Source organism: Miscanthus floridulus, chromosome 16 (genome assembly GCF_019320115.1).
Source record: "Miscanthus floridulus cultivar M001 chromosome 16, ASM1932011v1, whole genome shotgun sequence".
NCBI classification, from domain to species: Eukaryota; Viridiplantae; Streptophyta; class Magnoliopsida; order Poales; family Poaceae; genus Miscanthus; species Miscanthus floridulus.
In genome coordinates this window covers 40,314,649-40,328,738 of record NC_089595.1, presented here as the reverse complement: position 1 = coordinate 40,328,738, position 14,090 = coordinate 40,314,649, and positions in this window count along the sequence as shown.

The window sequence follows — 14,090 nt, the reverse complement described above, 5'->3', positions numbered from 1 at the left end:
TGCTGTTGATTAATTACGCCTCTGCGTTGCATCCACGTATATAATAGGAACAACGACGGATTCTAGAGTCATCTGGAGTAGTAGAAAGGATGGTGCCTGTAACACCCTGGGTGTTAGTCACGAGTTAAGCAGTAAAATTGGACTTAAGTAGGATATATCAAAAAATGATTATGATCTATAGTTCATAATCTAGAAGTGATGATGAAGGTATTGAGGTCAAACCTATGAAAATAAGCCCCAACTTGGACTCGGACAATACACTTTGCTTATATGTGGACCCTTGTTAAGATTATGCAAGAGTAATATTAAACATGCTTATTTCATGCACATTACATCAGCATGCATCCATCTTGACCAGTGGAAAAGTTTCATGAAGTTTGGAATCAAGAAGTCACATGAAATGATAAGTTATAACCTTTTTGAATTGCTTCATCAGGTAAATGAAAATAGATGTCGACCAAACCTTGCAACCTTGCTCAAACAACTCTAATTCAACTCATGAACAAAAGTCATGAAGGGTTCATGTTGAGCAAATGTTAAGAAAATGCTTCTAAGTGTGGGAATGGCTAAAATTATCTTTTTCATGGTATGGTTTGACCTGTGTTGACCAACTATTTGGAGTAATTGCATGGAGTTGGACCTTAAATAAAAGTTGAAGATTGAATGGAGTACAACAAACTTTATTTTTGGACAAAGCCCTGATTCAACTGGTAAGTGGCTCAAACAGTGGCCTCAAGTTTGGATGCAGTGCTATTTTGGCCTCTCAGAAATATTTCTAAGTCCCTGATTGACAACAGTGAGTTCACATGTTTGTGAATTTTTATCTTCTAAATTTGTGTGATAGCTCAACTAGATTCCTTAATATGAGTTGAAGTACACTTTGTGCTAGAGTCTCATCAAGTTTGGAGTTCATTTAGATCTTCGAAGTTAGTTTCAAAATCAGCAAAGACTAACTGTTTCCAGGAGTTAACTGAATCTCGGTTTTGGTTTCGTGTACCCCACTTTGGAGAATTGTATCTTCCTAACCAAGCTAAACTAGTCCATGATCCTTTAACCAAAGTTGCAGAGCAAGATGTGCACAACAAACTTTGTTTTAGGGTCATGAGCTAGTTTGGTCCCTAACTTAGTCAAACTGAGGCCTCAAAATTAAACCTAGTACTATTTTGGGATATCAAAATTTTGGCTAAGTCTGAGATTACAATGTTTATGATGATTGGCATCTCGCGTTCTCAGATTTTTGTTAAACATCTTAAGTTGAGACAAATATAAAAGTTGGAGTTTACATCTTGGAGAAGGACATACAAAAAGTTGGATCAAATTTGTCCATGTTTGGACCAAGTAATTTGAGCACAAGCAGTGCAAGGCTTAACCCTTGATTAGTAGCTGACACTATCAACTTGGGGCCTAATTACCCACTAATATGTTGCTCTAATGGCCGAGCATCCTAAATACAAGTTGTAGACCAGATTGAATGGAGCAACCTTGTTTCAAGGCCCATAGCCTAGTTCAGCCCGTAGCTAGACCAGAAATGGCCTTCAAGTCGGGCCGAACCACACAAGCCAGGTGTTCGACGAAATGCCAACGTGGACTTCATGCACGAGAGCGCGCCCTACAATGCCAACGTGCATCCCACCTCCTCTGCCATGCCTTTGTGCCCTCCAGAAGTGGACGCACGAGCTTCTCCACTCCCTCACTCGCTCTCCCTCGCCTCTGCTCACTCCCTTCCTCGCTTTGTGCCAGAGCGCGGACGCGGACGCCATTAATGCCGAGGTGGAGCTCCATGCCTCCTGCATCTCCCTTGCCTCCGCGCTCCGCCACTCCCCGCCGACCACGCCACCTCCTTCCTCACCTCGCACCGCCTCCCTAGCACCTCGTCTCGCCGGCTCCGCCCCTGCAGCCCGTTGTTGCTGGAGCACCTACCGCCGGGCCGCCTGTCATCACGACCAGGCCACCTCGACCCAGCATGGAGCAAGCCGCGGGCTCCTATGGATGCGCGTAGTCCTAGGCGATCCCCCTGGCACTCCCCGCCGCTGTCGGCTCCTTCTAGCCAAGGTCGGCTGGCCCCAAGCCGTGCTCTGCTCCGTTCCCGTGAGAAGAAGAAGGCGAAGGACCTTGCGCATCAATAAGGAGAAAGGGAAGGGGTTTTCTGCAAAAGTCATGACTCAGTTGAATAGTGACTGGTGGGACCTTTTCATTGGAATTTATTTTCGTCGAAGTTCGGGGTCCTCGGTGCAAGTTTGTTTGTCTTTTATGGCTGAGACTTTGGAAAATCATAATAAATCATAGAAAAATCGTAAAATAGCAAATGATGACTTTTTGGAATCCTTGAGAGTAGATCTATGCAGTAGAGTCATAATATGATATGTGTTAGTATAATGTTTTTTCTGTTTTTATTTATCTATGTTAATTAGGGTTTTCTAGGGATAAATTCATATCTAAAGTTGTGTTGCTCCAATTGCTATAAAAATTTTATGGTAGGCTACTAATGCTATGTGTGTGCTGTGGTAAAAAATTCATGGTCATTGGATGCAATATGATTGATTTATTGATTTAACTTTTTTATTGCTTGATAAATTATTTTAAATAAGTTATAATTTTTATGAAGATGCAAAAATGGAAAACGTGGTTCCATTACCTTGGTATTATATTGTTGTGTCATGTTGATACATAATATGGCCATGTGTTTGCAGAAAATAGTGTGTTTTAGATTTATCTTGCTCTCACATGTTTTCTTGCTTTAGCAATTTGTCTTTTTTGTAATAATTAATCTATAAAACCAAAGCATGTGACATTTGTGCAGTATCCATGTTTTAATAACATCTACCACTCATAAAAGTCTCAGACCCAAACTGGTTGTTCTCATATATCACTAAAATTATATATATGTTTATTGGGAAAAGGATTAATAAAAGCATAATTATAGATAAAGCTTGTAATTGTATTTGGTGATGCTTTGAATGATTGGGGTTCAATAAAGTGTTGATAAGTATGTTAGTGGTGGTTGAAGTTCTTGAATGGCTCATCTGTGCATGCTCTTTGTTAGCAAAACAAGTGAAACATCAAATTGTTACATTCTAAAATGGCTGCATGTGCATATACTTGGAGTTGATTGCTTATGCTTGATCTTGATTGTATGATTACTAGGATTAGCTTGTTCTAGATGATTCCTTAAAGTAGCTTAATTTAAGTGCCGCATTGGTGAATGCTTGGTGTTTTTTTTTTGCTACCTTACCATGATAGGCCTGTGCAATAATTAGTTAAATGACTTGCTCTCTAGTGCTTAAGTCAATATGATGTTACCTTGTCTTGCCTTTGTATGCCTGTTGCAATACATCATGAGTTGTTTTCTATGCATTCATGCATCTGCATTTTTCATCTCATCTAGGTACGCTAGATGCACCATATAAAGGACATGATGTTGGAGCCGAACCCAAAGATGGAGTTTGGTGAATCCATCCAGAAGACAGAAGGACTAAGCAAGTGCCGAGATGGGAGATGCTCGCCAAGCGAGTGTCATCTAACAAACACTGACCTAGTGTTAGATCCTAGGTAAGCCCCGGAGCATTCTAAGCCTCCTATGTTTTACAAATATCAACTTGAGTCCTTTTTATGTTTGATGCATTAGGTTATAAGAGTTGATTGGAACCACTTGATGCATATAACTTCCTTGTCCAGAAATATACCTTGAACCCTATGTAGGTCCAGGATCGAATATATGCTTAACAATGCTTAGACCCGTAGAAGTCGGATGATTTCCTGTCACCAGTGAAATATAGGTGGATACCAAAGCACAGTTAACTATATTGCTATCGTGGAAAATAACCATGTGATAATGAATAAACGGAGACTAGATGGGATCTGGTGATTGAGAGGCAGCATGACATGGAGGTCTTGTGTGCATGTTATATCCCGTCTGTGTCGATTAAAGACCGTACCGTTGTTGGCGAATCTGTCGAGATTGAACGCATGCCTCTCACTTAGCTGGCCGGATAACTCGTTCCGACCGCAAAGCTGAGTAGCTCAACTCAGGGCCCTGTTCTATAAAAGTATGCACTCTGGATGGTAGTAAGGATGTGCGGGAAGCCAGACGTGAGCCCAAGGGCAGGCCGGGCCTGAACGTCCTGGCAGCTAGTCGTCCCTGATTGTGCGGCGCTGATCGAACCCGCAAAATATGGACCTGAGTTGTACCAAAGGTGACCTAAGACTACATTGGCATAGGTATGTCAGGGTTTGTGTTAGAAATAAATTCTCAGCTGGTTGAAATCGATTCGAATCGCCGTCTCTCCCGGATAGTGAAAAACTCTGACTCACACCAACATCGTAGTAACTAAATTATGGAATATGATGGTTATGATGAACATGAAATTATTACGCCGGCTATGGTTACTATTATTATGCTACTAAATGATATACCATATGTTTGGCACATGTTAGTTGTTAATCTAAAGATGAATAGCTATAATTAACTTAATGGCCGAATTATAAAATATATAGCTGAATTAGTGGATTTTTATGCAAAATGTTGTGAAGCTAGCTCCACCTATAAAACCTTGCATGATCCTTGGTGTCACTTTATTTTTGATTTATGATGGGTAAGTCTAGCTGAGTACATTCAAGTACTCAAGGTTTATCCCACCATGTTGCAGATGAAGTCTTGGCCTACTGAAGAACCGCCGGTGGGCTCGATGACTCTATATTTATTTCTCATCTATATGCTTTTATCAGAAGATGTCACTTATGCTAGCAATGTATTTGAAACTTATATTAATGTAATCATTTGGAAGCTATGTTGTTTCCCTAATCTATTTTGAAACCATACTTGTACTATTATTTGTGAACCCATTTGTAATATTATTTCCGCTGCAACTTTATATATGTGATGTGTATTTGCTTAATCATGCGATCTTGGTTGTGATGTTGATTTACCGAGGTCCTTCATGACACTCGGCAGGCTGCCGGATTTATATAAGTGAAAGTATGTGCGCGTCAACGTGCTAAACGGGGACAGCCGTACTTGATCTTGTATAAATTGGGCGGTTCTGTCATAGTGCCTTGATGATCATGTCGCCACGATGGAATGCTAATCTTTGGTTAAATCTTACCCAGGCAAGCCCCGGTGCATAACCCCTATTATTCTGCACTTTATTTTATACTTGTGCATTAAGTGTAAAGGAGTTGAATAAAATCCACTTGCATATATATATCCTTATCCTATGAGTCTTACTAGTATAATAGGATCGTGTAGATTGCTATGTTATAGGATCCCGGTAGAAGTCAAGTGATTATATGTCAATCGCGAGAGAGAGAAAAAGATATTATTGTTACTATTATCATGTTACTATCACATGAAATATATATGGATAATAATTGAAGACCGGACGAGACCATACTTTGGATTTGGACTTGGATAGGCAACCGAGCGAGGCTCTGGTTGCATTTGTCCCGCCTGTGTCGATTGAGAACCGTCTGTTGCTGTGGATGATAGTTAGGTCACAGACTTATTATTCTGAGCATATACTTGCTTATGGGAGTGAGAAGACTTGTTACTCTCTTGTCATGGATTCTGGCTCTTTCCGGACCGACTTTAGGGGTGGGTACTAGGTGGAGGTCTAAGCACCATACTGAGACCGGGTCTCAGGTGTTGTAGGCTTAGAGTCCAAGTTTGGACAGGGACCTAGACCCCTTGACAGGAGTGAGACGAGTTGGTTTTGTTTGTGCCTAGATACAAACAGGGCGTGTGTTTCGGGATATCCAGCTAGGATACATTGATTCACGAATCGTCGTTTCTCTGAGACGGTACCGACTTGGCTATGGTCTAGCACCGTAGTAAGAACTGGAATGTAAAAGATGGTAAAAATGATTTTGATTGCTTACCACATGCTTGAAAGTAGCATAGGTGCTTACCTAGAATAATTAGCTAATTAACTAAAACTAATGGCTAAAAACTTTGAACATAAGGATGTACTATTAGTAATGCTCCCTGCAAATGTAATAAACCAGCAAGACAAATAAGCCTTGCATATCCTTGGATCTTTTACTTTCCGCCGTTGGGTAAGTCTTGTTGAGTACATTCGAGTACTTAGGGTTTTATTTCCCCTGTTGCAGGTGACAGGTGGATGCTAGAGATGACTCTTGTGTGCGAAAACCTCCTGGTGGGCTCAGAGAGAATTCCTTTCACGCTGGGATTATAGTGTTTATTTATAACTCTCAATTAAATTAATCTTTGTTTCCGCTATAACTGGTCATATGTTGTGCTCCGCTGCAAGATAAAACTTGTGAACCCGAAATGTATAAACTCTTTTACGTGTAAACTATTTTAATTCCGTTGTTACATTCAACTTGTGTAATACTCTGATATTGTAATAAAGTGATGTAAGAAATGGTTAAGAATGTTGTAAGCTTTATCCACTCATTTATGATCCTGAGAAAAAAATATGGATTTTCGAGTTCTCCCTTGGGGTGTGCTCGACGGAACGACATGATTTAGTGCATTCTCTTAGGTACTTAGTGTCTAATGGAAGACAAGTACTCTTAGGAGGGCATTAGATTAGGCAGTTCTGCCACATCCACAAACTTAGAAAACATAGAATTCACAAACTTGAATTAACGGACTGCCAATTTTGTGGAGCGCCCGATAGAATATTTTTGGCTATAATTCACCACCCTGAGAGCAGCCAGTTCACCACGGATCATCTGCTAGTTTGATGGAACGTTCAATGAGAATAGTTTCACACTTAGAAAACTTAAGGGCTATAGACCTATAACCATAGAGTTTCCGTCAATCACATCAGAATGTTCCATCAGATCACCTATAAACCTAAAACATTTAGAAGCTACAGACTTTGAGTTCATGGAGCATTTGCCACTATTGATGGAGCATCCACGAACACCACCTCAGAATTAGTCAAATAAACCTAAGTCCCTAAAACCCACGAAGCATCCATGAAATCATCAGAGCATTCATAGACAATTATAAAATCATTTACCAAACTATTAAGCTTCGGGTTTGACCAACCCAAATTCATGGATCATCCGACAAAAGGATGGATCGTCCGTGAAGTTCAACACTTAGAAACTTTCACAAATGTGTTGTCGGACCGTCACCATGGATCACCCGATGAATTGACGGAGCTTTTGTCAATGTTGTCGACAGAACACTAATACTATGCTACACACACATGTTATATATGCTTAAACCCTAATCAAACAACATCAATGCATATAATATCATGTCATTCACTCTTATGCATTGTACTCATGATGCACCATACATTCATTAGGTGACGCGGGCTCTGAGGAAGTTCTTTTGGAGGAGACCAAGAAGTAGAGGTTGTCGACGAGCCATTGATCAAACCAACTCAAGGCAGATCCCTATGCATCCCTATATCTTGCTAAATGAATAATGTGATATTGTTAATGTATTGCATTGCTATGTTACTATAAGATTAGACTACCAATTAATCCTATGTTGAGCTTTCATACCTTGAATGATACCGCACCACTTGAATTTGGATTGTTTACTTTCATTACTCGAATAATTCATGCTTAGTTTGAGTAGATGGTAGAAGTCGAGATGACGATGGGTTTCTCATCACTCGTGCGTTATAGGGCATGCTTGTCCACTAAAGCAACATAAATGGGTTATGATCTAAAACTTGACCAAAGGATGATAATGATGTTGAATGGTAAGCAAGGGGTTGGACCATGGCAAGACAGGTAAAGTTCTTGGATAGTGTAGCTTCCTAAGACCGTGTATCCGTGGTAGTAAGTCATGAACATAATTGTACAAACCACTTGTCATGAATGGGGTTGACAAGCCAAGTATTTAATTGCGACCAGTCTACCCGTGGATTCGGCGCGAAGGTGAAATTCTAGGACCTCAAGTTCCATATCTTAGTGCCGTTGGAGCGCTCGTGTATCTTGCAAATTGCACTAGGCCTAATATTGTATTTGTAGTGAACTTGCTAGCTCGACAAAACACTGCTCCTACCAAATGACATTGGACTGGAGTAAAACATATCCTCATATATGTGAATGGTACAAGAGATCTTGGACTATTTTTCAAAAGGGGCCCGAATTCCGATATGGTTGGATACACTGACACTGGATATTTATCTAATCCCCACAATGGCATATCACAAATAGGCTTTACGTTTTTACATAATGGAACAACCATTTCGTGGAAGTTTTCCAAATAGACTTTGGTGACTACATCCACAAATCATTCTGAGATAGTTGCACTATATGAGGCCTCACGTGAATGCATTTGGCTCCACAGAATGATCAACCACATACAACAGTCTTGTGATATTGGTGTCATCAACCCACCAACCATTATTTATGAAGATAATGCTACTTGGGTTACACTGATGCAAACAAGATATATCAAAAGCAATATCACCAAGCATATTTCTCCTAAATTGTTTTATCCTCATGAATTACAACAGAAAGGAGAAATAAATAGCTTGTAAACCAAATCATGTGATAATCTCGCTGATTTGTTCACTAAGTCCCTGTCAGCTTCCTCATTTGAGAAATGTGTTAAAGGAATTGGTATGCAATGACTTAGAGATTTGCAAGGTTAGGGAGAGAAATCTCCTAGATATTAGCTTGTCCAAAGCATCATATTGCACTCTTTTTTATGAGTTTTTCCTCACAAGGTTTTTTGTAGAAAGTTTCTATGGGGAAAATCTCCTAGATATATTAGCTTATCCAAAGCATCATATTGTACTCTTTTTTATGAGATTTTTCTCACAAGGTTTCTTGTAGGAAGTTTCTAATAAGGCAGTAATAACATAAGCATATGCCACATTTCTTGTTTTCCACATGAGGGTTTTTTAAAGGGATATTAAAGACATATACTGTCCTCTAAACTATACATGAGTTTTCTCCTGAAAATGTTTTCTCACATAAGTTTACAACGAGGTAATAATCATTATATGCTATATCTTTCTTCTTGTTTTCCCGTTGGGTTTTAAAGAGTTTTTAATGGCATATCTACCGGTATTCTTCCTCGTTTTTATCCTATAAGAATTTTTGGAGGAGTAATACCATTCATCGATGTCAAGGACGGATTTGGAGTGTTACAAATATCTTGTACCAGATGATTTCATCCTAACCGACATCCCTAGTTGGTTACGGGATTCCTCATCGGTCAAGCCAACACCGCACAATCCCTCGTACATGGGAGTTTCTCCCCACATCCGCGGGAACTTCCCACGACCCTGGATGTGTGCACGACTCACGTCACCATACTTGACGGACGAGTTTCCCTCCCCAAATGACATTGCTCACAAATACTCGCAATAGCCTCAATGCTGCACGGTGCCTCACTCCGTCGACTGAGATCCTGATTCGACGTTGCTGTGCACCGTGGCCGCTTCTCTGATGGCCTGCGGAGGAGTTGGGACAGAGGAGAATGGAGCGGTGGACGATCTCGTGCGATGGCGCAACGGCTGCCATTGCCGGTGGATCCAAGCGAGGGCACCGGCGTGCTCAGCATGACAATTTAGTGGCAGAGGAGGTGACGGTCAACGGTCATGAAGGAAACGGCCTGCCCACAGGGATCAAAGGCGATGACGGTCTGTACCTCCGAGTGCAATGCGGTGGCGCTTACACGAAGGAGGAGCACGCGACACAAGTGCGCATGAGAAAACAAAGGGCGACGTGTTCCTGCTGGGCTAGGAAGAGAGGTCGGAGGACGTGGCAACCATCAATGGCTATAAGCATGCGTTTGGTTTCAGGACGGCGTGGAATGAATTAGATTTATCTTAGTTTTAAGGGTTGGGATGGACCCATCTTTTATTTGGTTTGAGATTGGAGCTATTCCAATTTTTTGTTTGGTTTGAGGAATTGAACGGATTGAGGTAGATGTTATTTTACACCACGTTAGCTCCTAATAGTGGAGTTAGGCCATTTGTTGGGCAATTGATCGATGGAAGCGGAAGGGATTGGTGGCGGAGGAGATGAATGCAGAGGTGGGACCAGGGACGTGGGAAGGGATTGGCGGCCCTTTGATTTATGCTCAAACAGTTATGTGCAAGGTGCCGGTGATCGGCAAGGAAGGAATAAAATTCGGCAGTTGCTCCTAAAGTTGTTTAGAGATGTTATCTAGGTCTCTAAAATGTTAAAATGCACTTTTAACTCCCTAAGGGTCACTTCAGGTCTAAACGGATGTTTATCCGACACCTCTATCCAACGTGGTATGGATCTGATAGATGTGATCTACGTATCAGTGGTAAGCCTCCACCTTAAAAAAATCGTATCTTTTTCATACTTTCTCCGATAAATATGATTGTACTCCCTCCGTTTTCAATTATAAGTCACTTTGACTTTTTTGTTTCATCTATTTTGCTATTTATCTAGACATATTATTATATCTAGTTGTATAATAAAATGGATGTACCAAAAAAATCAAAGTAACTTATAATTTAGAATGGAGGGAGTAGCTCTCAATGAAATCTACAACTTTTAAGTTGTGAGCTTTTTCATTTAAGATCGTTAATATGCTCAAAAAATAATATAACGTTTAAGCAACATATTAGTCGTGCACTGGAGCTTGTCATGTTAGAAAAATTATATCTTTCTTATATGGTGTCAGACAAAGATACTTTTCTATATAAAAATTGTAACACTTGGTGAGATACGCAACTTTTAAACTTTGAGTTTTTCATTTAAGATTATTAAATAATATAAAGTCTTAGCATTATATGAATCGCGTACTTAGGCTTAAAGTCTTAGAAAAATCATATATTTCTTGTACGGTATTGGACAAAGACACTTTGGCTGTAAAAAAATGTAACTCTCGATGAGATCTACAACTTTCTAGTTCTAAGATTTTTTCATTTGAGATTGTTAATATTCTCAAAAAAATTAAATAAAGCTTCAACAGTATATTTGTCGTGCACTAGGCTTGTCGTCTTAGAAAAAAAATATTTTCTTGTATGGTGTCAAATAAGTTTGTATATAAAAATTGTAGCACTTAATGAGATCTATAAAATCATATTTTTAAGTTTTACATTTGAGGTAGTTAAAATGCTTAAAAATAATATAAAGTTTCAACAACATATTACTTGCCTACTCGGACTTGTCGTCTTAGAAAAATGAAGTATTCCCTACATGATATCCAATAAATATACATTGTATATTAAAGTTGTAGCGCTTGATGTGATCTTTAACTTTGAAGTTTTGAGTTTATTTATTTGAAGTTGTTTAGATGTTTCAAAAATTGATATTAAACTCGATTGATATATTGCTAAAACTTTATATTAATTTTTAGGGCATCTTGACATTTTTCAAATCACAAAACTCAAAACTAGAAATTTGTACATCTTATCTAGGGCTACAATTCTCATAAACAAAGTATTATCCGAATCCATACATTAAAGATATGATTTTTTTCAATATAACAAGCTCTGGTACGTGATTAATATGCTATTCAAACTTTATATTATTTTTTTGAGTATCTTAATGATCTTAATTGACAAAACTCAAAACATGAAATTTGTAGATCTCATCGAGGCCTATAATTGTTATATACAAAGTATATTTTTCCGGCACAATAGAAGAAACATATGATTTTTCTAAAACGACAAGTTCTGGTACGCAATTAATATGCTGCTAAAACTTTATATTACTTTTTTAAGCATCTTTACTATCTTAAATGAAAAATCTCAAAACTATAAATTTGTAGACATCATCGAATGCTACAATTTTCATATACGAATCATATGCATCCGAGGTTGTATGAAAAAGATATAATTTTTCTATGGTGGAGTCTCACCGCTGATACGTGGGTCTCATCTGTCAGATTCGGTCTACGTAGGATAGCGGGTTGGATTGACGTCCATTTGGACCTGGATGAGACCCGTTACAACTTTTGAGAAAAAGAAAAGTATTTTAAAACTTTTAAATCTAGATGATAACTTCAAAGATCGTTGATGAATTTTACTCGAGAGGGGTTAAGAATGACGGGGGGTTCTGGATGCAAGTGAGACTGGGAGGGAAGTGGTAACAGGCTGGTTTACTGCCACTGTTGCTTGCTAAACTAGGCTTCGGCCTAGGTCGGCAGATGAGGGGGCTAAGGGAGAAAACCGGGCTCGGCCCAATTGTTGACAGGGTTTGGGCCTTGGGAAAAAATAAGAGAAAGGTAGAAAAGAAAAGGGTTTGAGCCCAGATTTTATTTATTTTGGCCCAGGACATTGTTTTGGATTTCTGGGACGAGATTTGCATCCTGTACAAATCTGTTACCTATTTGAATTTGAACTTTTTTTTCCTACGAATGTTGCACAGGTAAAGACCATCCAGTTGGCATGAATGCAACCAAATAATTTTTTTTCTTTGCAAATCACAAATGAAATGCTAACCGTGACAAAGATCTAGTCCATCTTTAGCCTTAACCAAAAATGAATCAAAACGTTATTCTTTTTCTTTGTGAATCACAGTATAGATAAAGAAACTTAGGGTCTATTTGGATCTGCTCCTCTAAACTCTGGACCTCTAAACTTTAGAGCTAAAGTCTCCAAACAGATGTTCTAAAGTTAGCTGTAAACTTTAGCACATCTCACATTAAAGCTTTAGATCTTAAAATTGAGCTAAAGTGCTCTAAAGTTTTTAGAGCTTTAAAGTTTAGAGAAAGGGATCAAACAGGTCCTTTAAAAATGTGCGTACACTCATCCTATGAATACATGTATATACACGTCCTACCTCTATGAACACTTCCGAAAAGATCCTGAGATTGAGAAATCAATACAGGCGCCTTTTATTCTCGATGAGCACGCCGTCTATCGCTGAAAGAACAACGCTGTAAAATCCTAAAATAAGTTTGGGAAAATGAGAGCACATGTGTTAAATCGAGGATTTAAACCTTTATGAATAGGTTCCACCACAAAAAACCTAACCAGTTGAATTACGCTCGGTTCGCAATACCAATCTAATCTAAAGTGAAACCCTAACTCAAGTTTATACAAATTTGATGCAATAACGACAGTGCATGACCCAATATAAACCTTAACATGAATTATAGAATATAAATATGGTAAAAATACCTAACCCAAAACAAGGATAACATGACCAATGAATAACACTACAAATGCATAGACCATTTCCCGGTTATGCCCGCAACGGCTGAGTCCCACTCGCTCAACACAGCACGGTTTGCAGCCACTAACAAGATAAGGCTCTCGCACAGTCTCACACCAACCAGACCAACGCTTGCATGCATCGGTGTGCCCCCCCTCATCTATCCATTCAAGGACCACGATGGGATATGAATCCAGAACAATCGACGACGTGTCCCCCGGCCGGACCGATTCACGTGCCGCTCCGGCGACCTGGCGCCTCGCCGGGACCCCGTCCCCCTCGCCCATGCGGATGCGGTCGAGCCCGTGCTGCCGCGCCACACGTATGCACCTCGCATGCGTGCATGTGTCCTTGAAGCCGGCTATCTTGTCGCCTCGATCGATCGCATTATGCGTTATCGTCTGTTGTGGCATGCCGGCGCTCCGGTTGCCGCTCCTAAAACTGCACAGGCAGGTCCCCTTCAATTATGGCAATTTGATTTGATATAATATGCATCGTGATTCCTGATGAGCAAACTACCGCTCTATCAAAAAAAAGATAGTTGTTCTACAAATAAACCTAGACAAGCGGCTCGGCCTGCAACCACGGCCTCCCCGCGCCCCCTCAGCTCCCCAAGGCCCAGCGCGGCCCACGCGCGCACCGCCATCCCCGGCCCGCCTCCCCCCTCATATGTAAGAGGCCACTGGCGCTGCTCCCTCACGCCTCACCCGTCACCCCGAACCCTAGCACCGGCGCCGCTCGCCCGCTCCCTATCCGCCTCTCCCTCACGCAGTCACGCCTCACCCCGAACGCCGCCGCTCCCTCTCCACCTCTCCCTCACGCCTCACCGGCGCCGCTCCCTCTCCACCTCTCCCTCACGCCTCACCCCGAACCCTAGCGCCGGCGCCGCTCCCTCGCCTCACCCCGAACCCGAGCGCCGGCGCCACTCCCTCTGCGCCTCTCCCTCACGCCTCACCCCGAACCCTAGCGCCGGCCCCGAGCTCCGCCCCGACGCAGATCCGGTGCCCCGA